The sequence below is a fragment of the Macrobrachium rosenbergii genome, chromosome 41, assembly GCF_040412425.1.
Source record: "Macrobrachium rosenbergii isolate ZJJX-2024 chromosome 41, ASM4041242v1, whole genome shotgun sequence".
NCBI classification, from domain to species: Eukaryota; Metazoa; Arthropoda; class Malacostraca; order Decapoda; family Palaemonidae; genus Macrobrachium; species Macrobrachium rosenbergii.
Window position 1 is genome coordinate 78455806 of NC_089781.1, and position 6626 is coordinate 78462431.

The following is a 6626-nucleotide window of genomic DNA, read 5'->3' on the forward strand; positions in this document are numbered from 1 at the left end:
AACGTAATGCTATGTCATTTTCCTGTCCATTTGAGGTGAGAAAAATATTCGTCTTTCCAAAGCTTTTCATAAAATCCTTTTTTAAGCAGAATAGTCATCTTGCCATTCAGCTGTCATTTAATATCATATGAATCAAGATGACACCTAAAATATTTAACATAATTATCTAGTTGTATGTGTTTACTCATACCTTTGTGTTTTCATCCGTTTGTGAGTACTTATTTACAAAATATACTTTAATACTTATACGCGCGGTTTTTTGATAATCTTAATCATTTTACTAACACACAAATGCATTGGAAAAGTAAGTGTTCAGTTAACTACAAAAAAAAAAACCCTAGGTCAGCTGTTTCAAAACCTAGTATGATTGTTGTCACTCGATTTTCTTCCTCTTTCGAACAGATGTGAAACTCCTTTACCTTTCACTTTTAGCGAAAGACAATTTATTGAGTTAACAGATCCACTTCACCACCTGCTTAATCATAGGTTCGGCCAGTTTAATTTGCTGGTGCACAATGGGTTATAAAAATTTGACTTGTTTTGAAATTATTATGGAAATATTTTGCTACTGTTTTCAAATAGCTCTGTGAATTAGAATTAGCTAGGCCATTAGCTGAATATTACTCTTATCGATTATATATATATAATATCTATATCCTAATGGGGAAATATTAACGGGAACTTATCATATTATATATATTTTATATATATATATATATATATATATATATATATATATATATATATATATATATATATATATATATATATATATATATATATATATATATATATATATATATATATAAACAGATATTGAAGAAATTGTATGGAAGTGCATGTGTATAGTGTGTGTGTCTCTATGTTCATCTTGTCTCCACAGTTGGAGACATTTAGCCAGTATGTATAATAAGTCCACATTAGCAATATTTCACAAGGAATTTTCTTTAATGAACCGCAGTTTATAATGTCGTTATCTAGTCGGAAATTGTCGTTTAATGATTATTCACGTTGGAACTGTGAATCCGTGAATTCCTGAGATGGTGAGGGATACAACAGTATATATACTGCTTTACTTGAAAAGGATTTATGTAATGGAAACGAATATTCCCAAAAAATGCATCTATCTCTCTGTCTAGGTTTGGAGTCTAAAGTTCTTGCCTTTACTTAAGCTATTTTTTTTTTAAATGGAACGCATTACACAAAATTTTATCAGATACTGCATTTTTCTTACCGACAGCAACTACAATTTTCAGGATATTGGCCATTTGCAATCACAGGGAGCCGGGCCTAAAAATGTATGTTTTTACTCTTTATTAGAACTACAGTATATTAATCTGTCATAAGAATTCAGAGACAGTATCATACATAAAAAAAAACAATTTCAAAAGAAAGAAACCCGTTTTCACTTTCACTTCAACCTATCTTCTTATTCAGTATGCAGGAATTGCCTGTCATAAATTTCTTAAATAACCCCGTCTCGTCTGCTCAGTGCATTAAATCGTGGGATGATATCAACGTAGTGGAAAACTACTGAGTTTCTAAAATGTGAAATGCTATCGGGAGTATGGTGGCCTTCCAAGCAAGGAGTCCTGTGTCAGACTTGTGGACGAGGACAGCGTGGACTGGCAGGCCCGTTGATTTAAGCAGCTTATTAAGTACCAGGAAGTTAAACGACGCTCATGGGTGCAACCAGGGTTATGAAGAGGCCATGACGCTTCTATTGTTATTCTTATTGTGGACGTATTCTGAAAGAACATTTTACCCACGAGTCAGGGTGTGTGTGTGTGTGTGTGTGTGTATGTATGTGTGTGTGAGAGAGAGAGAGAGAGAGAGAGAGAGAGAGAGAGAGAGAGAGAGAGAGAGCAATGTGGTGTGTATCTATATGCGAAGAAATAAAATCAGAAATGCCAGAAATCGAGATTATTTCACAACAAGGCGCTCGGTATATGCTGTGCGTATCCATATAAAGGCGTGAATGTGTAATATTCACATTTATAATGCAATAATGATAAATGCTGAAAGAAGGATATAAAGGTTGTTACGTGTTTATAAATGCATAAATGGATGTACAAATGAGTGTATAAGTACTTGTCGAGTTTAATAAAGAAAGTGTTTACATTCCATGTTTTCAATCGCTTTAAGCTGTGCAGGATATGTTTTCAGCAGCTAGTCTGAGGCTGAGGATTTGTCTGTAATACATCAATTAATTTTTGTAAGGTTTGTCTTCGAAGTATCAAGAGCTATCGTTAACCTACAGCCATCTCATCCAAATATGTAATTTTATTTCAGGAATTAAAAAAAAAATCTATAAGTGAGAGAGAGAGAGAGAGAGAGAGAGAGAGAGAGAGAGAGAGAGAGAGAGAGAGAGAGAGAGAGAGAGAGAGAGAGAGAGAGAGAGAGAGAGAGAGAGAGAGAGAGAGAGGGAGAGAGAGAGACTATGCTTGATCATTTTTTGTATGAAAAGAAATTGGGGAACAAGTATTTCAAGTCACCCCAAATCAATTGTGTTTCAAGGAAATTAAATGACATTTCATGGTTTGAACGTCTCTTCCCCGTCCAGTTAGTTATCACGATTACTTTTGTCATTGATAGTATACTTTATAATTTTCTCTTATACATTGATCTCTTTGAAAATGAATTATTTATTTTCAAAATAATCGTGTTATTCACTTTATTTGAAAATCTTCATTTTCATATTATTACTTATTCAAATTTAAATGAAAAACATCATATTTACTGTATCATTTCCTATTAAACACTTTTAAAAAGGTATTCCTACATCCTCAATCATGTTGTAATTCAACATTTTACCCGCATAATCTTTCCCACTCCTTATCATTAAACAGTAGTGAAATTAAAAAGAAATACTACATAACATTTTTCTCATTATCTACACGATCAAAGTCGCGGTTGCAAGTTATCTGGAAAGACAAAAATCACCTGAAGAAGGAAGAGACACTCCCACCCAAGAGAATATTTTGGCCACAGTGCCAAAATAGAATTGAAGAACGTTTCATGCAAAGAGGGAAGAACATTCCACTTTGGATGAACGTTACTGCAAAACTTCGCACATAAACGCGCTCATAAGTCTGGCAGTTCTTGTAGGAGAACATCCATCGGCCGGAGGCGAGGTGTCACCCTAATTTTGGATTCTGAGTGGCCCTATCGGCTTCCAGGACACGATCTTCGGCCGAAGGCCGGGCCCTAAAAAATGTAAGGTAACTTGGGGCTCGCATTTCACTCCGAAATGAAGGGAGCATGATGATCTTTGGCAGGAAGCTGTCTCTGCGCATTATTCATGTCTAAACTTCCCTCTCAGTTTATTTTTTGGGGGAGAAGAAGATATGTTTTTTTTTTATGCTTTATATGCAAATCTTGTGTATTCACCGAACTGTAAATAGGCCAAGAATTTTGTTTTAGTTGGTGTCCTAGTTTTCTTTCCCATCTATGGATAACGTAAATTTTTGTCACTAGTAAATTCTGTTCACGTATGACCACCTCGTTCTCCTTATATATATATATATATATATATATATATATATATATATATATATATATATATATATATATATATATATATATATATATATATATATATATATATATATATATATATATATATATATATGTATGTATGTATATATATATATATATATATATATATATATATATATATATATATATATATATATATGCATGTATGTATGTATGTATGTATGTATATATATATGTGTGTGTGCGTCTGTGTGTCAGTGTCTATGTAATCTGTTTGGAATTATATGGCTGACTTTTTATTTGGTTGCTGTTTTGAAAAATTTTGATTGCTGCGATGCTAGAGTTAAGTCCATATGATTATTTAAATAAAAATCTATTAATTCTGTTTGAACAACCAAACAAATCAGACTTTTTGCTTTTACACTTAACTTTGAATGGACCATTTCATAACTTCGTCACTATTTTTTGTGATTTTGAGTACCTCCTTTACTTTCTTTGGAAGTATTTTAACAAAACTGACCATTTCACACACTTAAACAATATCAACACCCTTTTAATAAGTGATCTTGGCAACGTTCAGATAATTGTAACATTAATTTTTGGCCCTTATTTGAGCCAATAGGTGGCCATTCCTTTGCCCTTCAGAACTTTCAGAACACCAATATTCTTTTTGGTATTTATTTCAACAAAAGTCGTCCTTTTATAACCTGACATCACCTGAATTTTAAACAATAGTATTTAATCTACGTTTACTCTAACAAAAATTACTGTTACATAATAGTCATATCAATTTATGAGCTTAAATAGTACAGCATTTCTTTAGACATTAGTTCAAACAAAAGCCACCATTTCCTAGCCATGACACACCTTGTGAACCTAAGCGACTCCTACTTTCTTAGTGACGGTTTCCAAAATAAAAAAAAAGATAAAAAAACATTACGTTCTCCCATCTCTGACATCGCCGAGGGCTGGGGATGAGACATCATAGAGAAACCCCGAGAAGGAAGCATAATAATTCTGTCTCATTCCATTCCATTTTCTTGTTCTCCTAAATCTAATTAGACCCTAATGACCGCGATCTCCTTTGAAGTGACTACGAGAAACTCAAGGATTTCATTCCAGCTTATTACTTTTACAGAGGTTTCCCTCTTCTCTCTCTCTCTCTCTCTCTCTCTCTCTCTCTCTCTCTCTCTCTCTCTCTCTCTCTCTCTCTCTCTCTCTCTCTTTCTTCCTTTCATCTGTAATTCGCTTCTTTACTGAGTTCCTTGGCATCCCTCCTTTTGAATGTTTATTCCTGGCTCCTATTGGCTTTTGTGGGATGCAAAGATCGGCAGTGGTTTTAATTGCTGTTCGTATGAATAAAGAAAATTATTTTGAAAAGGGATCTGTCATAGTGAATCCAGAAGACATGGTGGTTTCTTAGGGAAAAAAGGAGATTATCATTTTTAAAGGGGACTTGCCATAGAGGTTTATTACTGCTATGAAAGAAATTAATTTCAGCAAGTTTCATCTTTTTCATAGTGGTTTAGAACAGCGGTTTATTTTTAGTAAAGAGAAGATAATTATTTGGGAAGGTTCATAAACATCCTTCAACGCTGGTTTTGAATGGAATAAAGAATGAAGAAAAAATCTACCATTGTGTTCATACAGAGGTTTTCAGTGAATACATATAGCGAATGAAACAATTTGGGAAGGCTTTTTTACATGATTTTAACTGCCATTCCTGATTAAGACAATGGATCCATAGAAAATGATTTTGCAAAAATGCTAGCAATAATAATATTTTGATAGTTTCAAAAGAACAGACAAACGTTCCCATAATTGCTTAATATAATGGGCAAAACATATTGTTCGGGAAAAATTTCGTGGTGATTTAAATCTAATATCTGATGAACATAAATAGGACTGTTTAAAGGCAATTTTTATCGCTGGTTTTTAGGGAGCCAAGAGGGGGGAAAAAGGAAATTATTTTGCGAAGGCTTCCTTCACTATTTCATCGCGATGTAAATTAATTTCCCGAGAAATATTTAATGGTAATTGCCAGCCTCAAAAAGACCAGTTATGAAAGTGATTACAAATCGAAAACCGTTATTAAATGCTTAATTTTATTAAACTAATAATAATCGAGTGTTTGACTTAAAGTTTCCATACGTATTTACTTAATGGCAGCTTTTATGGGCACAGACATTATTAAATCTACGGAAAATCTCTCAATATTCTGCGACTAAGCTTATTTTTTCCTTCATTTGAAATTAAGATATTGCATAAGTAGGTAAAACTAACCATACGCCTCATAAGAAAATATTTAACCTTGGAGCTCTGACAACAAAGTTAGAAATCGTACATGATAAAATCTTATTTTAACTTGTTCCACGGTTTTCTCATCATCAGTACATCCGGGAAATTAAATAGAAATGTGTGAATACAAATGTGGTGATATTGCTGCTAAGTATACAAAAGGGGAAAAAAACAAATGGTAGAAAAGATTTAGTGGCTTCGGCGGTTTCAAGGTCACCGGAGAGACTTAACTGCAAGTATACACAGCAATGGCGGTCCCTTCATCTCTCTCTCTCTCTCTCTCTCTCTCTCTCTCTCTCTCTCTCTCTCTCTCTCTCCATGTATAGTTAGGTCTTTTCTCAATTTTGACATTTTTCATGCTGAACTTTGCTAAAAAAGAAATTCGAAACAGATCAATTTCTTATCAAGTTTATATTCCGTATCTAATGTGTGATGACGTGTGTTAGCTAAAAAGCTTGTCATACAGATCTGTTGTCAGGCTTTTTGGCATCTGCTGTCATTGGTCTTCCGCGCCTATTTTCATAGCCTTTCACAGTGAGATCCTTTTTCTTCATAATTTCCTTGAATAATTTTGTTCTCGGTGTCTTTAATAAATGAGTCATTAGTTTTCGTTTCTGTGTGCATTTAACTGCAGGCCTATATGCATTTATCCAAGCTAGACATTCTTCTAATTAGTAAAGTTGTAAATATTATTTTTCATTCTATCTCTGTCTATAGAAGTTTATAATGCGAGCATTTTGAGACACTGTCCATGCAAAGTGCTTTATGTGGCTATTTTGATAAAAATCTGCGTTGTAATTCATTTTATTTATATCATGTTTTGTTTCTTT